The 12750-nt window shown below is 55.4% G+C and overlaps 1 protein-coding gene across 15 annotated transcripts in view; it reads right to left on the bottom strand.

The window, feature by feature from the left end:
* UBR5 (ubiquitin protein ligase E3 component n-recognin 5) overlaps positions 1-12750 on the bottom strand; it is a 2036132-nt gene that overhangs the window by 269257 nt on the left and 1754125 nt on the right. The gene's annotated exons all lie outside the window — the stretch shown is intronic.

Here is a 12750-nt window from a genome sequence, read left to right as displayed (position 1 = left end):
AGGCACCTTTGGGAAGCACAGGATTCATCAGAAATACAATAACCAAAGATAAGTAACTGATTACATATGTGAATCACAGCAACAGCAGTCTATGGACAAAGGTGGGCTGAGTGGGCAGACAATGTCCACCTGGATGTTAGAGTCAATATTTTTATCAATTGTCTCAAGACTGCTTTGCATTTCTAGTAGAATCCTAACATCTGGGGAGTTGAGGTTTGACCCATCTGCAGAGCCAGGAATTTGCATTGCTTCTCTTCTGGCACTATCCCCCCAACAGTATTTTTTGCCACAAAAGTGATCTTGACTTGTTTGCTATCAGTTTCCCCACTGCGTCAGGTGGATGCCCATAATATGTTTGCACAGCTTGCAAGATGTTGGGAGTGCGTGCTATCGGGAGAACATACAGTGATATTTTAGAGGAATTTTCAAAAGACCTTTACAACCGATTGTCTTGACGCCCCTTTACAGTCCATTTTGATAAGTGTGGATTTTAGTGTGGGCTAGTGGATCTCAAAGCAGTAGTTCTGTACATAAATGTAAGGATTAAACTGGCGCCTTAGTGAGTAAAATGGCTGGGCCACGTTAGTGTCTGTGCCCCTTGGGCGCAGCACGGTAAGATCTGGCAGGGCAGTGACACAGTGCTGAGCTGTCTGTCAGAAAGGCCCGCTGACTTGCAGGCCTAAAAATTGTATCTATAAAGCTGCAGGAAGCCCCACGCCTCTGCCAACAGCTCCAGTTATACCAACCCACGGAGAGAGGTAAAGGAGGATCATTTCACCTTTCAATAGGCACAAAGTACTATTTTAATAGATAAGTGGAGGGGGTACGGGGAGCGATGTAACGGCACAGCCATCTTGGCTTACGCTTTCTAGCACCCTCTGTAGGAAGCTGGCTCTGTATATACTATACCAAAGTAAGGTATAGTGTGCCCAGAGTGAAGTGGATCCACAGAGGCTAAAGTAGATGATACCTAATGCTCACTTTTGTGGTAGTGTGGTCGAGCAGTTAGGCTTATCAGAGGGCTGTGTTAAGCATTTGCTGTATACACTCAGGCAAGAAATGATTAAACATACCCACAAAATATGATTTTTTGTATGTTTATTACGTAGAACCAAAGATACTTTATTGCAGTAAAATACGTTTTGCAATATCATAATTTTTCTGTGTAAAAAGTTGACACTATTTTTTGACAAGTCCAATGTTAACATATGGAAGGAAAACAATTGTACAAGTTACTTACCTCCGGTAACGATGCATCTGGTAGAGACGATTCTAGCAGCAGATTCCTTAACGTAGAATTATCCCCAGGCGCGAGACTGGACCCGGAAAATGTTCATGTTCCAGCATCTCTGCGCGCCGGGGGGCGGCACCACGCGACTCTGCCCCGCCATCTTCCGCGGGCGTGACGTCAGCGAGGTCACATAAGCTCCACCCCGGCGCGCTGACGTCAGTTTGCTTCGGAGAACTTTTCCGCGCCACTACACGGAGCCATCACAACATAACTGAGGAGAGCATGGGAACAGTGTGCGAAAAAACCAGAGAAACAAAGGGTGAGGAACATCACCAGCTGGTACCAAGGTACCCAAAGGCCATAGCAGCGAAGCCATAGCATGGAAGGAGCAGAGCACCACTTTAAGGAACCACAGTGCAAGCTAAGGCGACAGTCATCCTGGAGGCACAAGAATGTGAAAGCACCAGAACATATATATATATACATAAGAGAGAGAGAGAAAGAGAGAGAGAGAGAAAGCGAGAAAGAGCGAGAAAGAGTGAGAGAGAGAGACTGCAACTACAAACCACACGGTGAAGGGCCACAAGCCCGGAACAGAGGAGCAACATCAATCCAGCCCCAGACTACACAGTCAAGGAGGGCCATATCCCCTGAAAAGGGCAGGAGGTCAAAGGACAGGCAAAGAATCCCCAATTCAGAAGACGGCAAGGGGAGCAGAAACTCCAAACAACAGAGGGAAGAAAGAGCAAAAGGAGGCCCCTACCCTGGAGAGAAACCAGGTGGAGGGAGGCAAAGGCACGCAGAAACCAACCATCCCTGTTCTCAAAAGAAATAAGGGAAATGGAACAATTCAAGCAGAACCAGAGAGCCTGACCGGAAGAAAGCGAAGAGGACACCCACAGAAGACAAGCCACCCAGAGGGAGGCGAGTACAGAAAACCAAGCTGAGGGTCCTCGCAGAACGGGCAGGAAGGGTGGGTCGTGAAGGAATCTGCGGCTACCATCGTCTCTACCAGATACATCGTTACCGGAGGTAAGTAACTTGTACATCTGATAGAGACTACTAGCCGCTAATTCCTTAACGTAGAATAGATACCCGAGCCATACCCAGAAGGGAGGAGGGCCTGCGAGAGAGCCTCCCCAGCAGGAGAGAGACAAGGCCCAAGCAGGAACAAGAAGGTAAGGCCAGGAGATCCCAAGCCCAACCAAGGGAGAACCGCCCAACACCCCGCAGGGGCAGACAGCGCCCGAAGGGCCTCAAGGAACAAAAGAACTACCTCAAACCCAACCGGAGGCAGGGCCCGCCGTAAGAAGCACACACAGTGATAGGAAACAGCCTAACGGCCCCACCGCCAATAGCGCAGGCGTAAGAAGAAAAGCACAGACGAACAAGTTACTTACCTTCGGTAACGATGTATCTGTAAGAAACATTCGTTAGTTAGATTCCTCACCTTAGAATATCCCCAGGCGTCAGACTGGATCCGGAAGATTTTTGAAGCAATACCCCTTGCGCGTCGCTAGGCGTCGTCTGCGGCTCCGTGTCCGTCGTGGGCCAAAAAAATCTACGGCCCTGAAAAGGATAGCCTTAACCCTAGATGTCAGTTCGCAGAACGGGGAGGATGGGTGGGTCGGTGAGGAATCTAACTAACTAATGTTTCTTACAGATACATTGTTACCGAAGGTAAGTAACTTGTTCATCTGAAAGAAACACGTTAGTTAGATTCCTCATCTTAGAATAGATACCCAAGCAATACCAACCCCTGTGGTGGGTCTGCGAACCAAGATCATACCAGAATGTCCTGGAGGACAGAACGCCCAAAGAAGCCATCCCTCCGGACTTGGCTGTCTAGGCAATAGTGCCTGGCAAACGTGTGCAGTGAAGCCCACGTCGCCGCCTGACAGATGTCCTGCAAAGGGACTCCCTGTCCCAAAGCAGTAGTAGCCGCCGTAGCCCGAGTAGAATGGGCTCGCAGCCCAACAGGAGGGTCCTTTTTTGCCAAGGAATAACAGATTTTTATACACAAAACGACCCACCGGGAGATGGTCCGTTTGTGCACAGCTTTACCCTTCTTAGCACCCACGTAGCCAACGAAAAGCTGGTCGTCCACCCGGAACTGCTTTGTGCGGTCCAAATAAAAGGAGAGTGCACGTTTTGGGTCCAGACGGTGGAGCCGCTCTTCCTCTTTGGAAGGATGCGGAAAGAAGGTGGGCAAAGTGACAGATTGCCCAAGATGAAAGGGGGTCACCACTTTCGGTAGAAAGGAAGGACGAGGCCGAAGGACAACCCTGTCCGGATGAACAGATAGAAAAGGAGGCTTGGACGATAGAGCCTGGAGCTCACTCACCCGCCTAGCCGAGGTGATGGCAACCAGGAAAGCAGTCTTAAGAGTCAGAAGATGAAGAGGACAATTGTGAAGAGGCTCAAAGGGAGCGCACATCAGAAATGTTAGGACAAGATTCAAGTCCCACTGAGGCATTACGAAAGGGACAGGAGGGAACGTGTGAGTAATGCCTTTAAGAAAACGTGACACTACAGGGGACTTGAAAAGAGAGGGTTGATCAGGAAGCCGTAAGAAGGCAGAGATGGCAGCAAGATAACCTTTCAAGGTGCCCAGGGCAGAGCCCTGCTGGGCCAAAGAAAGAAGAAAGAGGGGCGGAAAGGGGATCCACAGCCTTTGCTGTGCACCATGCCACAAATTTGTTCCACCGGCAGGCGTATACCGTCTTTGTGGAGGGACGCCTGGCTGCCAGAATGATATCACAGACTTCAGGAGGCAAGTCAAATGGCATCAACTGCCGCCGCTCAATCTCCACGCATGGAGGTGGAGGCTGGACAGGTTCGGGTGGAGGACCGTCCCCTGCTGCTGCGACAGAAGATCCTCCTGAAGGGGCAGACGTATTGGAGGATCGGTCAACATACTGAGTAGCTCGGGATACCAGTACCTTCGTGCCCAATCCGGAGCCACCAAGATGACTTGGGCCCGGTCGCGCCTGATCTTCTTCAGCACTCTGGGCAGAAGTGGTATAGGTGGAAAGGCGTACAACAGACCGCAACTCCACTCGCGATGAAAAGCGTCGCCGAGCGATTGCCGCCTTGGAAATTCCAACGCGCAGAACTGCTGACATTGCGCGTTCTCGTCGGTGGCGAATAGATCTAACCAAGGCTCTCCCCACTGCTGAAAGAGACCTTGCGCCACCTCGGAGTTCAGACGCCATTCGTGATCCATCATGCACCGGCGGCTGAGTTAGTCTGCTCTGGCGTTCAGAGAACCCGCAAGATGTTGAACCACCAGGGTGATGCACTGGTGTTCCAGCCATGTCCAGAGGCGCAGAGCCTCCTGACAAAGGGTCCACGACCCCACACCGCCCTGCTTGTTGCAATACCACATGGCGGTGGTGTTGTCCGTGAACACCTGCACGACACTTCCCCGGACAGAGGGAAGGAAGGCTTTCAGTGCAAGTCGGATCGCTCTCAGCTCCAACAAGTTGATGTGGAGGCGAGACTCCGCCAGAGACCAGAGGCCTCTGATCTCCGCCTCTCCCATATGGCCACCCCATCCCAGGAGGGACGCATCCGTCACTACGACATGCTCCGGTAGGGGTAGGGAGAGGCTCTTGCCCGTGACCCAATCGCGGTCCGTGAGCCACCACTGCAACTGCTGTGCAGTGCCCTCCGAGATCAAGACATGGTCGGACAGGTTGCCGTGATGCTGGGCCCACTGAAACTTCAGGTCCCACTGCAGAGCCCGCATGCGCCGCCTGGCGGGATGCACTAGTAGGATGCAGGAGGCCATGAGCCCCAGAAGCCGCAACACTAGCCTGACCGAAACCCAGGATAGAGGCCGAAAGATGGGAATCAGGGCCTGTATATCCCGGACCCGCTGTTCCGGCGGATGAACCCGGAACTGCGCCGAATCGAGAACCGCTCCGATGAAGAGGAGCTTCTGAGAGGGGCTCAGGTGTGACTTCGGCACGTTGATGGAAAACCCCAGCAAATGCAGGAGATCCACCGTAGTCTGGAGGTGGGAGACGACTGCCTGGGGCGAGCCTGCCTTCAACAACCAGTCGTCGAGATAGGGGAAGACTGGAACCCCTGATCTGCGCAGATTAGCTGCGACCACCGCCATCACTTTCGTGAACACCCGAGGGGCACTGGTAAGGCCGAAGGGGAGCACGGTGAACTGAAAGTGCTCCTGACCCACCGTGAACCACAGGTAACGCCAGTGGGCCGGCAGGACGGGGATGTGGAAATATGCGTCCTGCAAGTCCAACGCTACCATCCAGTCTCCAGGGTCTAGGGCAGCTAGAACCTGAGCCAAAGTTAACATTTTGAACCGTTCCTTCCGGAGGAAGGCATTGATGTTCCGGAGGTCCAAGATAGGGCGTAGGCCCCCTTTGCCCTTCTTGGGAACCAGAAAGTAGTGGGAATAACAACCACGACCTACTTCTGGTCTTGGAACGCGCTCGACGGCCTCTTTGGCCAAGAGGGCCGAAACTTCCTCTCACAGAAGATTCAAATGATCCTCCGAGATACGGTGGTGCTGTGGTGGCATGGCTGGCGGGGTCGTCTCAAAGGGGAGGGAGTAGCCCCTTCGGACGATTTGCAGCACCCACCTGTCCGAAGTGATGGTACGCAAGTGGAGCAGGTGATGGCGAACCCAGCCCCCCACTGGCGAGGAATGGGCCTGAAAGCTCAGACTAGGAAGGCTTTGAGGCGGATGCTGCCAGGGTGGATGTGGACTGACCGCGTTGTCCTCCAGTACCGCCTCGGCGGAAACCACGTCCGCGACCGCGTGCAGGCTGGTTCTGCGGCCGGTGGCTAGGCGGACGTGAGGAGGTGCCCCTTCCTTGGCCACGAGGAGCGAAAAGCGGAAGTTTATGGCCGCGGGGCCGAGAGGCCCAAGGACTTGGCCGTAGCCCGGGAGTCCTTGAAGCGAGCCAGCGCACTGTCCGCTTTCTCACCAAAAAGGCGAGTGCCATGAAAAGGCATGTCCATGAGAGTGCTCTGGACATCCCCTGAAAAGGACGTGGACCGCAGCCAGGCGTGACGTCGAAGCGCCACCGTGGTAGAAATCGCCCTACCCAGCGAGTCCGTAGTGTCGAGTCCACATCGGATGGCATGGCGCGCTGCATCTCTCCCATCGGCCAGAGCCGAGGAAAGCTGTGCCCAAGCCTCCTCCGGGCACAGGGGCAGCACGTCCTCCACCGTATCCCACAGAGAGTGGGAATAACGGTCCAAGAGACAGGCGACCGCAGGCCCAAACTGAGCGAGGAGATCAGCTTTTTACCGAACTGTTCCAGTCTCTTGGAATCCCGGTCCGGTGGAGCGGACGGGAAGGAGGATTGGGAGGTAGAGACCTGGATAACCAGACTCTCTGGGGTGGGGTGTTGGGACAGAAAACTGGGGTCGCCCGGAGCAGGGCGGTGGCGTCTGGCAACGTTACTATCCACAGGAGGGACTGTGGAGGGCTTGGACCAGGTGCCCTGCAGAACGTCAATGAGGGCCTCATTGAATTGCAGCAGAGGCTCAGTGGAGCATGCGGCAGACTGAAGCACCTCAGTGAGGATGTTAGTCCTCACAGCCACGGCAGGCAGCTCAAGCCCAAGTGCCGCGGCCGCCTTGCGCAGCACCACAGAAAAAGCTGCACCCTCCTCCGAAGCCACAGTCGGAGGAGAGATGAATCCAGTGTCCGGTGAGGTATCCAAACCATTGGCCTCCCCCAGTTCATCTGCCCAGTCCTGTGCAAGTTGGCCCTGAAGGGCCAAAGGGTCCACGGACCCCTCCCAGTCGCCCCCATCATCCGATTCCTGGTAAACAGGAGGAATGATCGGAGCCGGTCGATAGACATAATGTGTCTCTAGAGGCGTCGGATGCGGCGTCGGGCGCCGCCGCATCGGCGTCGGGACCGGAAAGGGGCTGAACCGGGGATCGACGTCGACCGGAGTCGGCGTCGACAGCAGTGCCACCTTCGACGCCGACTCCGGGGCCCTGCGGCGTCGGGGCCTCCAACGGCGCCGGGGCCGGAGCCGCCGGCGTGCAAGGTCGCCCAGTCGAGTCCGCGGGGCCCAAAGGCGCGCGTCGACGGCGGGGCCAGGCTCCTCATGGCCGAGAGGAAGGCACTGACCTCCGCCGGCGTCACGTCAGTCCCAGGGACCGGCGGGTATGGGGACGTGCGCGGCGTCTGCGGCTCCGGCAGAGCCGCGGGGGTGGAACCAACCTGACCCTCGGCCGAGACGCGCGACCGGCGAGGGAAGTCCGAAGAGCGGTGTCACTTCTAGGAGCGCTTCGACTTACCCGAAGACTTAGAGCCAGACGAGCGACGATGTCGAGTGCGGCTCCGCGACCGATCCTTGGACCTCCTCCTGGACCGGGATCGAGAGGGGCGCGGAGCCGAGTGGCGAAGCTCGAGAAGCTTGCGGGACCGCTCCCGCCTAGCTTTCGAGGTCAGGGCCATACAATCGGAGCACGACTCCGCGTCGTGGTAGAGGCCCAAGCAGTATAGGCACCGGCGGTGATGATCGGTCACCGACATCAGTCGGTGACAGTCGTCGCAGGCCTTGAAACCGGGCATCCTACCGGCACCAGAGTCGAGAAAGTGACCAAAAAGAGTCAAAAAAGTTAGTCAAAAATTGACTAAAGGGGTAGCTCTCCCGGATCGGCGCTTAATGGCGCGGAAAAAAGAAGAACTGACGTCAGCGCGCGAGGGCGGCGTCTAAGTACTCCGACGACGTCATTCCGGCGCACGACGCCAACGACGGATGCGGAGCCACAGACGATGCCTAGCGACGCGCAAGGGGTATTGCTACAAAAATCTTCCGGATCTAGTCTGACGCCTGGGGATATTCTAAGGTGAGGAATCTAACTAATGTGTTTCTTTCAGATGCACAAAGCCCCAGTGGAATCAGAGGCAGGGGTACAAGGGAACACATCAAAGGCCACGGCGGCAGACCAGAACAAGCAGGCATGCGTAGGCCTGCGCAGCCAGCAACACCATGGAGCAGGGACCCAGAACAAGCCAGGCGCAAGCCAAATGCAGAGGCCGGGACACACCTTAAAGGAGGGGCCGGTCCAGAAACGCACACTGACCCACGAAAGAAGTGGGACCAGGCAGAAGAGAAAGAGAGAGAGATAGAAAGAGACACGGAGGACGGGCCCAGGCCCAGGCCATCAACCAGAACACAGAAAGCCAAGGAAAGCCAGTCCCTCTGGAACACCAGACAGAGAACCAGGCCGAAACGCCCGACAGATGGGCGGAATCGCCACAACACCAAGCCACAGACAGCAGGCCAGACAGGTCGAGCGACGTAGCTAACCTGGAGAAGGACAGACCTGGGCGCAACACAAGCTGCGCCAAGACAATTGGCAAAGAAACCGCACCAGCGATAAACCGTAATGCCAAAGAGAGCAAGGAACCCGAAAAGGGTGACCACACCTCCCCAGCACATGACAAAGCTATGTAATAGCTACAAGTACCCCATATAGGGTATGCTACGTCTCAAGAAAACATGGGAACACCTCTTAGGAAACAATTCCGCAGCAGAGGACAAACAGAAAGACCTGCGGGTAAACTGCAGACGGCTTGCCAAGCAGCCAATAAAGAAGACACAAAAGGCCCAATCCCAGGACCTTCACGGGCTGACCAACAGCCAAACCCACAAGTCAAAAAAGGGGGCTGAACCAGCAGCCAACAGCAATGAAGGGCCAACCGAAGGACCCTGAAGGCACACCAACCACACAGAACACAACCAGGGCTACCGAATACTAGACCTCAGAAAACAATGGCAGAACACCTCCCAGAACACAGCAGAGGACCGACATCCAGGTTCAATGAGGGGAAGGAGGGGGAGGAGGATGAGGAGGAAGCCCTGCAAGGAAACGCTGAATGGCAGAATCCGCAGAGGCGTGAAAAGAAAGAGCGCCATCAAAAGGGAGGTCAACCAGACGCTCCCTAACATTCTCAGGGAAAACACTATCCCTCAGCCAAGCATGGTGACGGAGGGCCACCGAAGAAGCCATAGTACGTCCAAGGGCCTCAGAGACATCTAGAGCCGGCGAAGAATAAACGAAGCCAGCTGCCGGCCATCCAAAACATGGTGCCGCAGATCGGCGCAGGCACCCTCCTGAGAAGCGCAAGACAGAAGGGACTCCGCAGAATCCCACAAGCTGGAAGTGGCTCTGGCCAACACACAAAGCGTGTTGAGCGTCCTCAAGGCAGCACTGGAAGAGGCGAAGATGTTACGCCCCCATGAATCAAACTACCGGGCCTCCCGTGACGGAGGAGATAACACCGATGGAAAGGCGGGAGAGGAGTTGGCCTAACGGCTAGGGTGCTCGACCTCGGACCTGGGGAACTGGGTTCGAGTCTCGGTAATGACGCCGAACATCCTGTGATTCTGGGCAAATCACTTAATCTCCCCATGCCTAACAAAGAATGAATGTGTGTCCTAATGTAACATAACTGGTGCTATGTAAAGTGCTCTGATACCGGATTGGATTCGGGTCAAGTTTGCGCTATATATAAAACTCTGCACAAAGGCAGTCTGCAGAAGAGGGCCAATGGTAGAAGGGTGGAAGGAAAGGCAGACCGGATCATGCGGAGCAGGACGGTGGCGGTGCAGAAGTGGCTGGGGCACCGGGTCCCCCGTGGCAGGATGCCCCCAGGCCCCCAAGAGAGAATTATGGAGCGAAGCTTCGAAAGGAAAAAGCAGCTCCGTCAATCAGAGCCCTGATGGAGAACCTCAAGCAAATAATCCGCGGGGAAATGGGCAGCCGGGTCGCCCATGAGCAAAATCCCTGCAGCCGTGGAAACAGCCCGGGCGAAGGCAGCACTCTCCTCCGTAGGGCAACGCGGTGGGGAGAGCAATTCCTCCGTGGGCGATGGCTGTAAGCTAAGCCGGCCGCCCCCCAGCCCAACCGGAGGAAGAAAAGGCCAAGCTCGGAATGGGGGAAGGTTGACTGACTAGTATGAGAACCTGAGGCACCTCTGGGGAAGACTGTGGGCGCGGGGATGGCGAAGAGCCCTCCTTGGAAGATGCCAGGGAAAAAGCCACCACGCGGCGTCCCGTCTCCAGAGAATAAGAGACAAAAAGTTGCCTAACCTCTGGAGAAGAGGGGGCCTCCGAAGACGAATCAATGACCAGATGCCGGCACTGCGCCGTGGAGTCCGCCACTGGCGCCAGCGGAACGTCGACCGGCGCTGAAGGGAATGCCGAGACGACGCCCACAACGACCCGCGCAGCGGAAGAACAGGGCGGGGTCGGAGCCGGGGCGGCTAAAGAACGGCACCAAAAAGGCGCCGACTCGATCTCCGACGAGGTAGCCCCCTGCGTGGAGAGACGAGGGGGACTCGGGGACACGCCCCGGTCCCTAGCCAGCCGCTGTGGCGCCGCCAGGGCCAGCAGCTGCCGGCGCCTCAGCGCCATCAGCTCGGCCTCGGACAAGGCCGCCGCCTGCCCTGAGGACCGAGGGGGACTCGAGGATGAACCACGAGTCCCGGCAACCTCCCGCGATACCACAAGGACCCCCACGGGGGTTTGCGGCGAGGCAGAGGCGCCGTGGTCGTAGGGCCGCACCCCGACACCACATCTACAAGACCTGAAGCCGAACCTGTCGGGGCCGGAGGCGATGCCGCAGACGACCCCGCACATGGCAAGGGATCCGCAGACATCCCAGGACAAGGAGGAGGAGCCAAGGAGGCCTGTAGCATAGGCCTCCATTTGAGCTCTTGTCGCCCCATGCCAGGAAACGGCGGGTTGGGTGGCGACGCGCGAGGCCGCAGGACCCGCGGAGAACCCACGCCCCCCACAGGGCGGGGACCGGGCCTCGGGGACAAGCTGCGACACTTAGCAACGTGCGAGCGATGCCCTTGCGGCCTCGGAGAGGGACGATGTCGGAGACAGAAGCGGCAAAGTGCCAAAATAGCCTTGGGCGCCCAATACAAATCAATGGAATGATGGTTTCAAACCAAGGCTGCAGGCTCGAACCAGGAAGCTGGACGAAGGGAACCGTTGGCTCTGGAGGTAGTTTGAGTTGCTGAAGAACCCAGGGACACCATCCGTTGAGCTCCCTATGGCCTGGGACAAGAAAATATTCCGGGTCCAGTCTCACACCTGGGGCTAATTCTACGTTCAGGAATCTGCTGGTAGGAGTCTCTATCAGATATGCAATTTCACAGGTACGACATACAATTACAGTCTTCGAGTTTAAGGATCAACACTGGGCCAGGGTTAGGTAAGTATAGAGACTGCAACACCAGTGGCACTGGGACGGCTGGGAGCAGAGGTCAAATTTGATCACTGGGGCCCAATGCCAGTCAATGGAGACTGAGGGGAACTGAAAGAGGTGCCGGTGAAAGGTAGGTAAAATCGGAGTTGGGGCTCAATATCTGGGGGTTTATACCAGCAATTTGGGGAGCGGGGGTCATGAGGCAGAACCAAACACACCCTCAGCGGCACAAAGGTGGCTGGGTGCAAAGTGCCAAAAAAGCCTCAGGCGCCCAATACAAATCAATGGAACGATGGTTTCAAACCAAGGCTGCAGGCTCAAACCAGGAAGCTGGACGAAGGGAACTGTTGGCTCTGGGGGTAGGTTGAGTTGCTGAAGAACCCAGGGACACCATCCGTTGAGCTCACTAAGGCCTGGGACAAGAACATTTTCCGGGTCCAGTCTCACGCCTGGGGATAATTCTACATTAAGGAATCTGCGGCTAGTAGTCTCTATCAGATAAGCCCGACGGAGGCGGTTGGGGGACCCTTTGTGTTGAGGCTGCAGGCGGGGTAGTGGAGTCCAGGAGAGGTTACTCTGGGATGGACCCGAGCTCAGGACTGATACAAAACTCTAAGCACACAACAAAAGTAATAACATGATATTCTTTATATCAGGATTATAGCAGCAGCAGTTCTGAAAGAATTTTAGATGCGAGACTTTTTCTTATCGGTTTTCTTGTAGATCCTTTTTAATGACACGAACTGTGATTCGGTAGATATGCCAATGTCAAATGCCAACACGTGTTTCATCGCCTTTTCAAATTTACATGCAACTTTTTGAAGGCTAAATAAAACCTAATGAATCACAGTAAATACTCAGTAACACTAGTCATAATGAACAAGTTACTTACCTTCGGTAACGATGTATCTGTAAGAAACATTAGTTAGTTAGATTCCTCACCTTAGAATATCCCCAGGCGTCAGACTGGATCCGGAAGATTTTTCGTCAGCAATACCCCTTGCGCGTCGCTAGGCGTCGTCTGCGGCTCCGCGTCAGTCGTCGGCGTCGTGCGCCGGGATGACGTCGTCGGAGTACTTAGACGCCGCCCTCGCGCGCTGACGTCAGTTCTTGTACATAGCCTTCCGCGCCAGGAACGCAGAGCCATGCAAAGACCGACACTGGTGCCAAAAATAAAATCTAGGGGCCTGAAAAGGATAACCTTAACCCTAGATGTCAGTTCGCAGAACGGGGAGGATGGGAGGGTCGGTGAGGAATCTAACTAACTAATGTTTCTTACAGATACATCGTTACCG

This window comes from Triturus cristatus, chromosome 5_1 (assembly GCF_964204655.1).
Source record: "Triturus cristatus chromosome 5_1, aTriCri1.1, whole genome shotgun sequence".
In the NCBI taxonomy this organism is placed as follows: Eukaryota; Metazoa; Chordata; class Amphibia; order Caudata; family Salamandridae; genus Triturus; species Triturus cristatus.
This window is presented reverse-complemented; position numbering and strand designations above follow the sequence as displayed.